This window comes from Arachis hypogaea, chromosome 5 (assembly GCF_003086295.3).
Source record: "Arachis hypogaea cultivar Tifrunner chromosome 5, arahy.Tifrunner.gnm2.J5K5, whole genome shotgun sequence".
In the NCBI taxonomy this organism is placed as follows: Eukaryota; Viridiplantae; Streptophyta; class Magnoliopsida; order Fabales; family Fabaceae; genus Arachis; species Arachis hypogaea.
In genome coordinates, this window is record NC_092040.1 from 79,807,870 (window position 1) to 79,822,929 (window position 15,060).

General features: G+C 38.4%; 1 non-coding gene across 1 annotated transcript; it reads right to left on the reverse strand.

The window, feature by feature from the left end:
• Positions 1–14,609: 14,609 nt before the first annotated feature.
• On the reverse strand, positions 14,610–14,713 carry LOC112804454 (small nucleolar RNA R71). The gene has a single exon (XR_003203069.1). It is a non-coding gene; the product is annotated as a small nucleolar RNA R71 (small nucleolar RNA).
• Between the last annotated feature and the right edge of the window lie 347 nt (positions 14,714–15,060).

Sequence of the window (15,060 nt, forward strand, 5' to 3'; positions counted from 1 at the left end):
ACGGGTCCAGTTGGCCCGACTTTGCCCGTTCAGCCCAATCTTGGGCCGATTTCTTTAAAATTAATGTCAAAATTCTCGTTTTAATTTTTTCTATCATATTAAACCATAAAAATCTCATTTCTTATTTTCTAGAATATATTTTAACTTATGGGTTAATTAGTCATTAATTAATCGGGTTTTACACCTCTTCCTTCCCCCTGTCCCGAACCCAACCCCTCTTATAGCTCGGCACCTCATCCCCATCCTCCCGTGGCTTCTCTGGTTGAGTGTTGGAGCTGCTCGCAAGCGTCGTCGTTTTCTCCTCCACTCAGTTAAGCCATCATTTGGTTCTCAACTGTCCTAATTGCTGCGGTCCTTATTGTCCACGAGACTACGACCCTCAGTCACGCCGCTTCCTCTGTCTTAGGGTTTGTACCTTTCTTTTAATTTCTTTGTGTGTTTTGGTAATTTTTGATTTGATAAGTTTATTTCTCTGTTTGGTTCTGCTATGCTGCTATTTTGTATGTGTTGTGATTTTATTATTTTAATTTACTGATTATTGATTATTGAATGTGTTGTGATTATTGATTACCTTTGGTTCTTCTACTGTTTTATGTCATTGTGTTGCTGATTGTTCTAAATTTCTGAATGTAAAATCATTGATTTTGTGTTGTTGTGCTGTTGCTGCTATTTTTTTCGTTTTTATTGCTAATTGTTCTTGATTTCTAAATGTGAAATTATTTGATTTTTGTGTTGTTAATTAGAGCTTTTGTGATAGTTATGACCAAACCAAACATAATTAAGCAGTTAAGAAATACTCATCTCATAGGAAAGTCTCATCTTTTGAGACCGAAGATTTTTACTGTGCAATAGGAATGAATGCTTGATCCCCGACTCTTGATTTTGTACCCTATTAGCCCAGACATGCCATATTATGACAAGTTTATAACTAATACACCTTCTAGTTTATGTTTATCAACTTGCATTATCATCTTTTCAATGTGTAGACAAATCAAAATTGATTATTGATTTCTTCACATCCCAGACAAACAAATGTTATGTTTGCAGTAGGAGACTCTCTTTTAAATTCAAATAATAAATTGTTCTTATGTCGGTTAGTTTTGCTTTGATTTCACTTAATGCATGCATACACCTCAGGTTTTAATATGTTTTGAGCCATAGTATTAATATGTTTTGAATTATCTACTTGAAACTTTATTAGGGAGCAGCTCAAAGTTAGGATTGGAGTAGTTTGCAGCATTGAAAAGCATCAGCACAATGAACTGGTAATGGAGGCAGTCATAATGATAAATAACATGCCAATAGACAACACTGAGTGCTTCAGAAAGTATGGTGATAAAATAGAGGTTTCTTAACAAGTCTCTTGGATTTTATGTTTTAGAAGTCAAAGGAGACTCAATTTATGCATTTTTACCATCCTCTGAAACCACACTTGATTAAAAGCTTGGAAAACATTTAATGCTATCAATGTATTAACTATTAAACAAACATATTTTGTAATTTTATATTATAGAAATAAACATGTTTTATAATTTTTATTGTGTTGATGATTTATTGATTATTTTTTATTGTGTTGATGAGAGTTGTTTTATAATTTATTTATTATTTTATTTTAAAACGATTTTTCTAGTTGTACCATAGTTGGACCAGTTGGACCAATGAACCAGTAAACCAGTGAGTAGAGCGGTTTGATGACCGGTCTGGTTCTCAGAACCTTGGACTAAATAGAAAACGAAAATAAGAAGTTTAGTGGGGATACTATTAACAGCCCCAAAAACAACGAAACTAGAGACAGATATATTTTGGACAATAGCAATGGCCGTTAACTGCCACAAAAATTTCCTATCGCAAAATACCGTTTAACAGCGGTTATTTCAGCGGTCATATAAACCCCTCATTAAGGGTTTACTTACGCCATATTTCTCAGTGATCAATTAACCGCTGTTATACACCCGCCGCTATCTGAATAATCAACCATTGCTATTTGCCGATAGTGTTGTAATAAAAAAATACGTATAAAATATTACAACATAAAAAATCTAATATAAATATTCAAATGATATTATGATTTTAATTATCTTTAAATAATAGATAAAATCCTTATTTCTTGTTTTTTATATAATATTTTAAAGTATTGACCAATATAAAATAATACTATAGAATATAAAGTTTAATATAATATATAATGGTATGCCCGATTCTCTCCATTATTAGAAAGATTTTCATACTATTGTCACTTACACTATCGGTATTTTGATGTAATGGAAGATTGATTAAATAATTTTTTCTTGAAGGCGAGGTTAGACTTTACCGGATGTCTATTTTGGCTATGAATTACATATGGGTTAATTCTTGATTTTGAAATGGCATATCAACTTTTTTTTTGTCTCAGCATTAAATAATAGATAAAATCCTTATTTCTTGTTTTTTATATAATATTTTAAAGTATTGACCAATATAAAATAATACTATAGAATATAAAGTTTAATATAATATATAATGGTATGCCCGATTCTCTCCATTATGAGAAAGATTTTCATACTATTGTCACTTACACTATCGGTATTTTGATGTAATGGAAGATTGATTAAATAATTTTTTCTTGAAGGCGAGGTTAGACTTTACCGGATGTCTATTTTGGCTATGAATTACATATGGGTTAATTCTTAATCACAATCCTCCAATTTAATTGTGATATTTCTAGGATACAGCATGTAATAGACTTGGCATGCATTTTGGGCCAGAATAAATGAATTATATCTATCATATCTTCTACGGTGATTAATTTCAATAATTTTGTAATTCTTTTATGTGCTTGTGTCATGAGGATGTGTAGGATCATACTATTCACAACAAAGCAAGGCTATAAATTTGATCAATTCACGTTGACCAGCATCATCTTTAAAACAAGTTCTGGTGTTGTTCATTGTCCTTCCTCGAACATATTCAGGTTATGAAATTTCAATCCTACACCTTCATCATGGTCCAACTTGTACAAGCAATATTCGAACCCCAACTTAAATTGATGAGATGAGGACATGTTATGCTGCTATTTGTAAACCTATAATGATTAAGCAATAAGAGTTTTATTAGCATAACCGTTAAGTAATGACCCAAACCATATGTACACAGGAGTGAAACTAGATTGAAAATAGAAGATTATGATGAAATTGATCTCAAAAATGGTGTTTTATTAAAATTGGATAGTTTTAGCTCTACATATTTATGAACATGTTCAACAACCAACCATTTGAAATATTTTCCTCTCCATTGTGCATACAATAGTACGAAACTTTTTAAAGTGGAAGAAACACTATAGCTTTTTTTTTTTGAAACAAAGGAAGCTCAACACTGTAAAGTGGAGCAAACAAGTTAAACAACAAAAACTACATGGAAAAACATAACATCCTTGTCTAAGTCGACAATGCCATCAACAACCCACAGAATCACTATCAGTCCATTCATTGTAACTCTGGATTGTTCTCCTTATCATTAAAGATCCTAGCATTTCGTTCCACCCAAATGTTCCAAATCACTGCGAAGAACCCAGTCAGCCACCTCTTCTGTTCTTGTTTTCGTTTATGCCAACCAGTCCAACTCTCAAACAGTTCTCTTATGGTACCAGGAATAACCCAATCTTCACCAAAGGACCGCAACCAACTGCACCACACCTGCCATGTAAGGTCACATAGAAGAAATAAATGCTTGACTGATTCTACCTCTTTATTACAGAGTACACAGATATTATCAGTTGGCAAAATAATGCCTAGCCGACTCAACCTCTCCTTGGTATTAACTCTACCAACAAGCACAAACCATCCAAAAAGCTCAATTCTCGGAGGTACCACTCCTCTCCAGACTGCACTTGTAAAACTGTAGCTCGTTATCTCCGCTGACAGCGCCTCCGATTGTAGGACCTTCACGACAGAGTTGGTAGAAAATATCCCTTTAAAATCAAATTTCCAAACTATATGATCCTCTTGACCATCTGCCAATTTCACCGTCCTTAACCTCTCATGAAGCTGGTTGACAAGCTCCAGCTCCCATTGGAACAACTCCCTTCTCCACTGAAAATTCCATATCCACTTGAGCCCATCCCAAAATCCACAATCCCCTATCATAGATCCTTGTTGGTTTGAAATAGAAAAGAGTCTTGGAAAAGTCAGTTTTAGGGGCTCACCTTGCAGCCAGTTATCTTCCCAAAACAGGGTGCTCTTCCCATTCCCTACCTCCCTCGCCAGGCCAGTAAGCAGTTTGTCCTTTAGCCTCTGCTCCTTAATGTTCAAATGATAGATGTCTTTCCATGGCTCTCCTCTACTCGGCAGCTGATGATTTATTAGCATTTCATCAACGTTCAGGTTGTTACACGAGCATACAATCTTTTTCCACAATGGGCATTCCTCCTTTGAAAACCACCACCACCATTTGAATAAGAGTGCTGTGTTTCGAACCATTGCATCCCCAATCCCCAAGCCCCCATCCTTTTTCGGTGCCTAAACCAACTCCCACTTAACTAACGGGATACCATCATTACCATCCCCCTTAGACCACAAAAATCTCCTTTGCAACACAATCAGTTTATCCGCAACCGCCTTTGGCATCCTGTACAAACTAAGGTAATATATTGGTAGGCTATTCAGCACTGATTTGATGAGCACCAGCTTACCTACTTTGTTAAGGACCTTTGCTTTCCACAGGCTAAGTTTCTCTTCCACCTTATCTATTATCGGTTTCCAAGTTTTCACCATGCGCGGATTCGCACCCAAGGGGATGCCAAGGTACCTTACTGGTAAAACCGCTTCATTGCACCCCAGCATACCACATGCCTGATCTACCCATTCTTGATCACAATTCACCGATATCAAATTTGACTTATCAAAATTAATGCTGAGCCCCGACATCAACTCGAAGCAACGCAACAGTCTCTTATAATTCACAATTGTGTCTATTACTGGTGGACAAACAGTATCGTATCATCTGCAAATTGTAAGTGTGACAATTCAATATGCTCTCCTCCGACCAGTAGCGGAGCAATGCGTCCATTCCTAACTGCTTCTCCCAACATCCGATGCAACACCTCAACCACTAGCACAAACAAGAAAGGAGAAAGAGGATCTCCTTGTCTAAGGCCGCACTCCATGTGAAACGGCTTGGAAGGTGACCCATTTATCAGGACAGACATAGTGGCCGTACTAACACACTCCTTCACCCAATTCCTCCAGCGCTGTCCAAACCCCATTGTCTGTAACACTATATCCACAAAATTCCATCGAACTCTATCATAAGCTTTATGAAAATCCAGCTTGATGATTGCTGCTTTTTTCTCCATGCCTTTAGCCAATGGACCGTCTCACAGGCGATGAGAGCACCATCATGGATTTTTCTGCCTTTAACAAACGCAGTCTGAGTCTCCCCCACCAACCTTGGGATAACCGATCTCATTCTTCTGACCAGTACTTTCGAAATCACCTTAGACACACATCCCACCAAACTGATCGGTCGAAGATCCTTGATCTCCTTCGCACCCACAAATTTTGGGACCAGGGTCACCCATGTGGTATTCACATCCGTCGGTAACTTTGAACTTTGGAAGAATTCCATCACCGCTGCAGTGAACTCTTGACCAATTTCTTCCTAGCATTTCTTAATGAAGTTTATATTGTATCCATCACTCCCTGGGGCCTTAGAAGACTCACAATCCCATACCGCCTCCCTGATTTTCTCCACCGTCGGTAGAACCTCTAAAGCTTCTGCCTCAGCTCTGCCAACTTGCTTTAACAACCCATCCCAAACCCCAATCTGTGGAGCATCCTCCTGGCGATACAACTCCTTGTAGAATCCCTTGATTGCATGTTTTATTCTTGCCTGATTCCTCACAAGCCGTCCATGAATCATCAGAGCATCAATCCTGTTATTCCGCCTTCTAGCCGAGGCAATGTTATGAAAATACTGGGTATTCATATCCATATCCCTAGCATACTTAGACCGAGACATCTGCTTCCAACAAATTTCCTTCCTTATATACCACCTTTCACAAAACCTCACCAACGCCTTCCGTCTGGCCTCCGTTGTACCATCATAAATCCCATTACTAACCTGGTCGTCCAACTTCCTGATCTTATCCTCAAACTTTTGCAGCCTGTTATCCATATCACTAAAGTTTTCCTTGTGCCATTTCCTCCAAGGTATCGTCAATGCCTTCAGCTTACCAATAAACGGACCACCTCTCAAATTTCGCCATTCATTCTTTACTGTCCTTAGAAAACCCTCATGGGTAAACCAGGAATCCAGACTCTGAACAGTCTAGGGCCCCTGCTTGCTCTTGTAGCCTCCATAATCAACGGGCAGTGATCTGACAATCCCCGTGGACCACCTTTCAGTCTAATGTCAGGAAACTCCTCCACCTATTCAATAGTAACCAACACCCTATCAAATTTGCTACAAGATTGACCCCTGAACCATGTGAACTTCCTATCATTAAGGGGTAGATCCACCAGCTCCATATCTTGAACACAACTCCTAAAGTCTTCCGCGGATACCGGCAAACTCGTCGCCCCTTTGCGATCCTCAATTTGCAAAATCTCGTTGAAGTCCCCCATCAAACAGAATGGAACCTGACACAAGCCTGCGACATAACTCAACTCCTCCCACACCACCCTCTTTTCCTCCCTTCCATGTGCCCCGTACACCAAGCAAACAGCACACTAAAAATTATTCTTTGTCAATAAACCTTCAATGCACACCCACCTTTCACCTTTATGACAGTTACTTCTCTTAAACATCATGTCATCCCACATCAGCAAAAGCCCCCCGGCTGTCCCAACAGACTCCACAAACTCCCAACCCATAGAACTATTTCCCCAAATCCTAGCAACATCATACTTCGAAATAACATCCCTTTTTGTTTCAAGCAAACCTAACATGTTCACGTTATATTTTTTCTTCAACGTTTTAACCATACTCAACTTTCCGTCTCCCCTCAACCCCCTAACATTCCAACAACTCAGAATCATTTAATCAAAGTATTACTCACCTTACATTTATTCTTAGGCCGACTCCTTCTTGCCTTTTCTTTCCTCTTTGCCAGCTTACGCTTCTTCGCTATTTTTTCATTATGAGCCTGCAAAATACTCATAATATCCATGTCTTCATCATACAACACCGCACCAGATTCCACCGCCAGTGCCCATGTCACTTGATTTTCCTTGACCTGTGCTTCCTTGGAGATCCTAGTTTCAGCTCCTTTTATGGTCTGCCCTCCACCTGTTCTAGAATCAGCCTCAGCCTCTAATGTGTCTTCAACCTCAGCCAGCTCTTGCATGCCCTCCCCTTCTCCTCGGTTTGCCCCCAAAAGCGTCTCCTTCTCGCCCAACCGGTCCAGGTGCAGCGGTATGGCCCCGTCAACAGAACCGTCCGTGTCCGCGAGATTCCCTTCCACCTCCATTATCCCCTGCATCCTGCCTACCTTGCCAAGTCGAAATGACTTTCTCATATTATATATATAAGTAAAAAAATTGTAGAAGAACTAATGAAGCATTGCTAATAAAATACTATAAATGTTCATCGGTTCAGTTCTCAGTTTTAATTCCTTCATTTTGTAAAATCTCATATCATCTCAAAAGACTTCGTAATTTGTAATCTAGGTTTATACTTGTATAACTTATACCAAATCACCGAATACATTTATGAGAAGTTCCTGTACTTGATAATATCTTGCAACTAGATCTCAGATCTAATATGTATATTTCATATACAAAATCATTGTACTTTTGCACCCTAATCCATTAGTGATCAAAATTAGCCATTGAAAGAATAATCGATTAGGGCAAGAATATCTAATGATATTAGATCCTTTACTAATCTGAGTTATTATTGTTAGTCCATAATATTTTAGATTGAATTTCGAAGATTAATAAATTTAAATACAATTTAATAATTTCATTAATATGCTATCTATTGTTTGCTCAACGTATGGAATGTTCTAAGAATTTTTTCCTTAAGTTTAATATAAGCAAATTAGGTGTCTTCTAAACTTCAAAAAAAAAAAAAATCTAAACACTATAAAAGCAATCAAGCTACATCACACTATAAGAAAAATGTCGAGTACCGACAGATTTAGCGTTGGATGTTAGCGGCATGTTTGCTGTCGTATTTACCGTCGGATTTGGCTATAAATTCATTATTGTAAAATATTATCATTGGAATTGATGTTTTGACAGTAATATTTGGCGAGAAAAAAGATATTACGGAGCGCCCCGGTAAATCCGATGGTAGTCTTGTTTAGTGAAATGTTACATCTGGGCACACGAAAAACATTGCCGTCGAATTTTTCCAATGGTAAATTCGATAGTAATCGTGGCCTAAATGAGAGCGTCAACCATCGTTTCCCTAATTTCGAATTTTTCCTTCTCTCTCTTCATCACTGCCCCCTCTCTCTCTCTCATCACCGCATCCACTTTCGTTCTCTGCTCCCTCCCATTGCCGCCGTCGTCGCTCCATCATTCTCGGCGAGCCAGAACCTCTTCCACTGGCCGCACTCAACACTCCACGTTGATTTGGGAAGCAGAACCTCCACCATGAGCCAAGCCTCCACCTCCGTGACGTCCGCCACTCTCTGCACCAAGACATCTACTGCTCTCTCCACCGAGACGCACTCCGATGAGCCACCTCCACTGCCACAACCTCCACCTCCACTATTGCTCCACTCTTCTTGCTCTGAGATTGGTTTTGAGATTTTGTCAATTTTCAATTTAATCTTCTTTGTTTTAAATTCATTATGGTTTAATTCAATTTTAATTTTTTGTTAGTAATTTGGTTTAGTTAAACTACTTTTTGCTATTAGGTTGATTTAGATTTTTTTATTATTAGGATTTCTCTTGGTTCATAGGTAATTAAGCATGCTATTATGGTTCTTGAGTTTGTAATTTGAATTTGTTTTGGGTTCATTGACTGATATTCTACTGAACACTATAATATAATGATGAATTTTTTAGGATCCACAATAGATCAGTTAACTCATTATTTCGAAACATCATTTAGTAGTTTTGAATATTAGTTTCACCATTCAATTAAATTTTTAACACCACTTTTTAATCAACACCATACCATTTAAAACTACATGGTTTTGCATTACAAGTTCTTGAGAAACTTTTTTCCAACTTCTTTAATTTTAGGTTAACTTTGTTTAGGTTTTAGCAGAAATTTAATTTTAATTTTGAATCAGATTCAAAGATAGTTCTGTTTAATTTTCTAATCTTAGTGGATTTAGGTTCATTAATTTAGGTTAGATTCAATATGTAGGTTTTGAATTGTTGAAGTGTTTGGAATTCTCTAATTTTGTTATTTCCTGCGTTGATGACTGTTTTGCTGAGATTGTTTGCTAATTATTTAATTTAATTTAGGTTTGATTAGAATTTCAATTTCAACTTTGAATCAATTTCAAAGTTTGTTTATGGTTAATTTTCTAATCTTAGTGGATTCAGGTTGATTAAATTAGGTTATATTCAATACATTATGTTTTAAATTGTTGAAGTATTTGGAATTGTCTAATTGTATTAATTGCTGCGTTGATGACTGTTTTGCTGAGATTGTTTGATCATTCGATATTTGCAGACATGTTGATAGGCAGAGGTGCTGCGGATCAGGCTGCTGGTTGTGGTCATAGCCGTGGTCAGGGTGGAGGGAGGATTTCTTCCGGTGTATCTGGGACTTTTGGATCCTCTCCCTTTACTCCGACCACGCCAGTGACACCATAGGTTGCGGGTTTAGTGTCAGCTGTTCATCATGGTCCTTAATCCAAACTACGTTCCTCTATCTATGGAGATGACGCCACCTCCTAGCAGTTAACAGCCCGCATCCACGACAACGCCGCCTCTAGGGACGGATGTTGCGGCCCCAGAGTCCAGCCACAGAAGTGAGGCAACAGTTGATGCCCCTCCATCATCTCCTATCGTATAATTGCGTATTTGTCTTGATGGCGGTACGGGATAAGTATCACGTTCAGTCTCATGTATTTTCTGTTTATGGTTGCCTGGTTATTGTTTTAAGTTCCAATGATTGTGATTCTTGTTTAGTGAATTTAGGTTGATTTATTCTTTTAACTTCCAATGATTATGATTTCTTTTTAGTGGATTTAGGTTGATTTTGTTATTCTTTTAAGTTCCAATGATTATGATTCTTGTTATGTGTATTTAGGATGATTTGGTTATTGTTTTAAGTTTCAATGATTATGAGTTCTGTTTAGTGGATTTAGGTTGATTTGGTTATTGTTCTTGTTTAGGGTTGTTGTTAGGTTTGTGCCAAACAACAACGCCTATACCCAGGAGATGACTAGTGTCATCAAGCTGATGTACCACCATCCCTGGCCTAGTCACACGAAGATCCCCACAAAGACCAAGAAACGATGATTTCAAAAATAGGCAGTAATTACTTTTTTGAAGTTTCAAACCTTTTTAGTTTAGACTTATATCTTCTATATTGCTTAACGAATTTCAAAGTTTCTTCGTTGTAGTTGCACTTTATATAGGCCTTTGAGCACGATCTTGCCATCAGGAAGATATTTGACCAAAGAATTGGTCAGCAATTCTAGCATATGCTGGATGATGTTCGTCAGGGGGTGGGACCAACGGACGCAGTGGCTCTAACCGGACATAAAAAGGCTCTATTTGTTTTGGGAAGTTAATGAGGGGTTTCGGCATCAGCGTCTCACCAACAGAGCTAACAGGGCCCCGGCCAAGTTATCCAAGTATATTGGCAACTAAGCGACCTTCATGAAGACGAAGTCCAGGCTGGAATGTAAAGTTACTTTAATTTTGTTAACAACTTAGTTATATTCTTCTACATATCAATACTAGACATCCTAATCATCTTGTTTCAATGCAAAAAGTCTAGTCAAAGTCGTTGGATCACGAAGCGACATTGGAGGAAATGCTCAATTACACCCACACACTAAAGGAGAACAAAGAGATATTTGCTGATCAGCGGTCTCAAGACCATTATATAAGTAAACATACATCTGATTATCTCCTGATATAAAATTATTAGAGATTAGCTGTATAACTGTTGGCATACTAATAACAAAAACTTGTGTTAATTACACAGAAGTCCTACACACACAGACCAGAGGCCGTTAGTCAATAGTCTCAGCAAGTAAGGAGGACGCCACCGATGGATCTGCAACTGCAGCGGTCGACCCCGATGCGGTTTGGCGCGAGACCGCCTCAACGGCATAGAAGAACCGCATTTACAAAATCGAGTCGTTCTTTACCAGCAGCCTCCGCACATCCATGTTGAGGCCATCGTCAGGCTCCGCTACCAGTCGAGCCGTCGAACCCGAGGAAGGTATGGATTTGAGGCTGTAGGTACAGGAACTACAATGCAACCTTCAGCAGCAGGCTGAAGAGGTTAATAATTATCGGGAGAGGTATCATAAGATCCTTACCCGCGTGACGTTGATGCCAAGGCATCTTAGGCTAGTTTCACTAGCATTTTTCTGTTAGTTTTAGTTGTTTTATGCATTTTCTTGAGCTTAAAGTAACCAAGAATGGTTAAATGAATAACAAAGCAATGAACCATCCAAACATTATGATTTTGATGCAAATTCCATGAGTTTTTAGTTATATTACTTGAATGCTATGAATGGAAGATTTCTCATGAAATTTTGCAAGACTTTGATGTAGTTGTTTGGATGATTTCAGGGAAGAAGAGGCTAGGCAAGGAAGCAACAAAAATCAATAAAGGAAGCTTGAATATCACATGTGGAGTTTAAGTTCCAGTTTAAGCTTAAACTGGAACTTAAACTACCAAACCATATAATGCTGGGAAGTGGCGTTTAAGCTCCAGTTTAAGCTTAAACTGGAGCTTAAACGCCAAAATCATGAAAGCCGAGGAATGCTGAAACTGGCGTTTAACCTCCAGTTTAACCTTAAACTGGAAGTTAAATGCCAGAATGAGAATTGCACCAAGGAGCTTTTCCACGTTTAAGCTCCAGTTTAACCTTAAACTGGAGCTTAAACGTGTTCGACCAGAATTTTCCTCCAGGGAACCATTTCCACGTTTAAGCTCCAGTTTAAGCTTAAACTAGAGCTTAAACGTGTTCGACATTTCTCCTCCTGGGTTGCTTTCTTCATTCCCACGTTTAAGCTCCAGTTTAAGGTTAAACTGGAGCTTAAACGTGTTCGACATTTCACCCTCCAGGAAGCATTCCACGTTTAAGCTCCAGTTTAACCTTAAACTGGAGCTTAAACGTGTTCGACCCAATTTCTCCTCCAGGGTTGCAATCTTCATTTCCACGTTTAAGCTTCAGTTTAACCTTAAACTGAAGCTTAAACGTGTTCGACATTTTAACCTCCAGGATTGCCTTCTTCCATTTCCACGTTTAAGCTTCAGTTTAACCTTAAACTGAAGCTTAAATGTGCTTGAATTATATCACCTCCAGGAGTGTCCAACGTTTAAGTTGCAGTTTAAGCTTAAACTGCAACTTAAACGCCACTTAGTGAAAGGGTTTCTGGGCCAAAGATATTGCAGTTTAAGTTAGTATTTGAGCACAAACATTGACTTAAACATACTCTGGTATGAAACCCAATTGAATATCATGGTTTATGGGATTGGGCCTGAAGAATTGATGAGTCTGGAATATCAATTTGTTGAGTCATGTGTCATTACTTGATTATCACTAAGTTGGCTCAATGAATGTTACAGAATTGGATCAGCAGCCTCATCAGGATTATGGATCATAAACCCAAAGCAAAAGGAAATCAAGGAAAGGCCTCAAAGCCCAAGAAACACAACAGAAGCTCAATTTAGAAAGTGTATAAATAGGATAGAATTTAAGAAAAGACTTTTTTTTTCATTACTCGGGAACTTTGGATCATTTGCTAGTTTTCATACTTTTGTAATTGAATTCAGAGCTATGACTCACTAAACCCCCTTTCATTGGGTTAGGGAGCTCTATTGTAATTCAATGAATCAATAATAGTTTTTATCTTCTTCTTCAATCTTTTCTCTTGAATTTTGTTAGAAAGCTTCTCGATCTAATTCTATTGGTTAGTTGTCTTGGGAAAGAAACTAACCATAATTGGAATCCTTCGGAACCTTGGGAAAGGAATGGAGGATTCATGCTAGAGAAGCTTTCTCACAGTGAATTGGATTGGGGTTTGGATGGATATTGTGACATGTAATCCTACCAAATTGTGGTTCATGAAACTGTGTGGTATAGTCAGTGATCGAGCATCATCTCTTCTTATGAACATTTAAACCAAGGGATTGGGAATTTGTTTGTTTTTAGAGAGAATTGGTGAGCCAAGGGATTGGGATCCAATCATATAAGATTGCCAAGCAAAATCCAATGAATGCATTGGTTGAGGAAGGGATAAAAATGTTTTGATTCGGAGATCTCAATATCTCCTAAAACCCAATGAATTCCCCATTTCTGATCTACACTTTCTCTTTACATTCTGCAATTTAAATTCATGCAATCACCCCCATCCCTTTTAATTTCAGCACTTTAACTTCTCGCTCTTTAATTCATGCAATTTAAGATTCCGCAATTCTCATCTAAATCTTGATTCCACTCAACTAGAACACACTTCTAATCCGAATTGCTCATTCAACCAATCCTTGTGGGATTCCACCTCACTCTATTGTGAGTTTTTACTTGACGATAACCGGTGCACTTGCCGGAAGGAATTTTTGCCGATCGTGCAATTTCCTAAGATCGTAGCTATCAAGTTTATAGCGTATCAAGTTTATGGCGCCGTTGCCGGGGATTGGTTTTCGATTGACAATTCTCAAATTGGAAGTTAACTAGATTGAGCATTTTTCTTGTTTTGTTAATTCCGTTCAAGTTACTTGTTGAATTTTAATTTCTGCACTATGTTACTTGTTTTCTTTCTTTATGCCTTTAAATTCAAGCAACTAACTCACTAACCCACTAACTATATGAATTAATTCCTCAACTGCTCTAACCATACTCTTCCATTAACCAAGAGTATTTCACTTGTTTGTTGCCTGTGCTGTGTTTTTGTATGACAGGTAGGAGAGGAGAGACATCAACTCCTCCATATACCGAACCAGAGAGGACCCTTCATAAACTTAGAAGGGAAGCAAGAGGGAAGAGAGTACTGAGAGAAGAAGAATCTGAAGGAGAATCTGAGGACAATTTTGAGGAAGCTCTAAATCTCAACATGGATAGAGAAGTTCACAACCATGAGAGAGCTGATGGAAACAATGCCATTCCCGAGAGGAGGGTTCTTGGTTCATACATAAACCCAACCTCTGGGAATTGTGGTAGCAGCATTCAGAAACCACCCATTCAGGCCAACAATTTTGAACTCAAACCACAGCTAATATCACTGGTGGAGGATCATTGTTCATTTGGTGGGAGTGCTAATGAAGATCCAAACCAACATCTCACAAAATTCCTGAGAATTTGTGACACTGTGAAGTCCAATGGAGTCCAGGAAGATGCCTATAAACTGCTCTTGTTCCCATTTTCACTTAGGGACAAGGCAGCTAAGTGGCTGGAATCATTCCCAAGGGGGAGCCTAACAACCTGGGATGAGGTGAAAAGCAAGTTTCTGGCACATTTCTACCCCCCACAAAAGGTCAATAGGCTTCGATCTGAGGTTCAGACTTTTAGACAACAAGAGGGTGAAACTCTCTACGAGGCATGGGAGAGATTCAAGGATTTGACAAGGAAATGCCCACCAGACATGTTCCATGACTGGGTGCAATTGCATATTTTCTATGATGGACTTTCTTATGAATCAAGGAAGGCTGTAGACCATTCATCAGGAGGTTCATTGAACAGGAAAAAGACTGTGGAAGAAGCCATTGAAGTGATTGAGACAGTGGCTAAGAATGAGTACTACTATGCTTCAGAGAGACACAACACTAAGGGAGTCATGGAGCTGAACCATGTTGATACAATTCTAGCCCAAAACAAGGTGTTTGCCAAGCAACTAGCAGAGCTCACCAGGAATTTAAAAACAAATCAAGTGGCTGCAATACACACACAAGATCAAGAGGAAGTAAGTACTGAAGGAGGTGATTGGGAAGAGG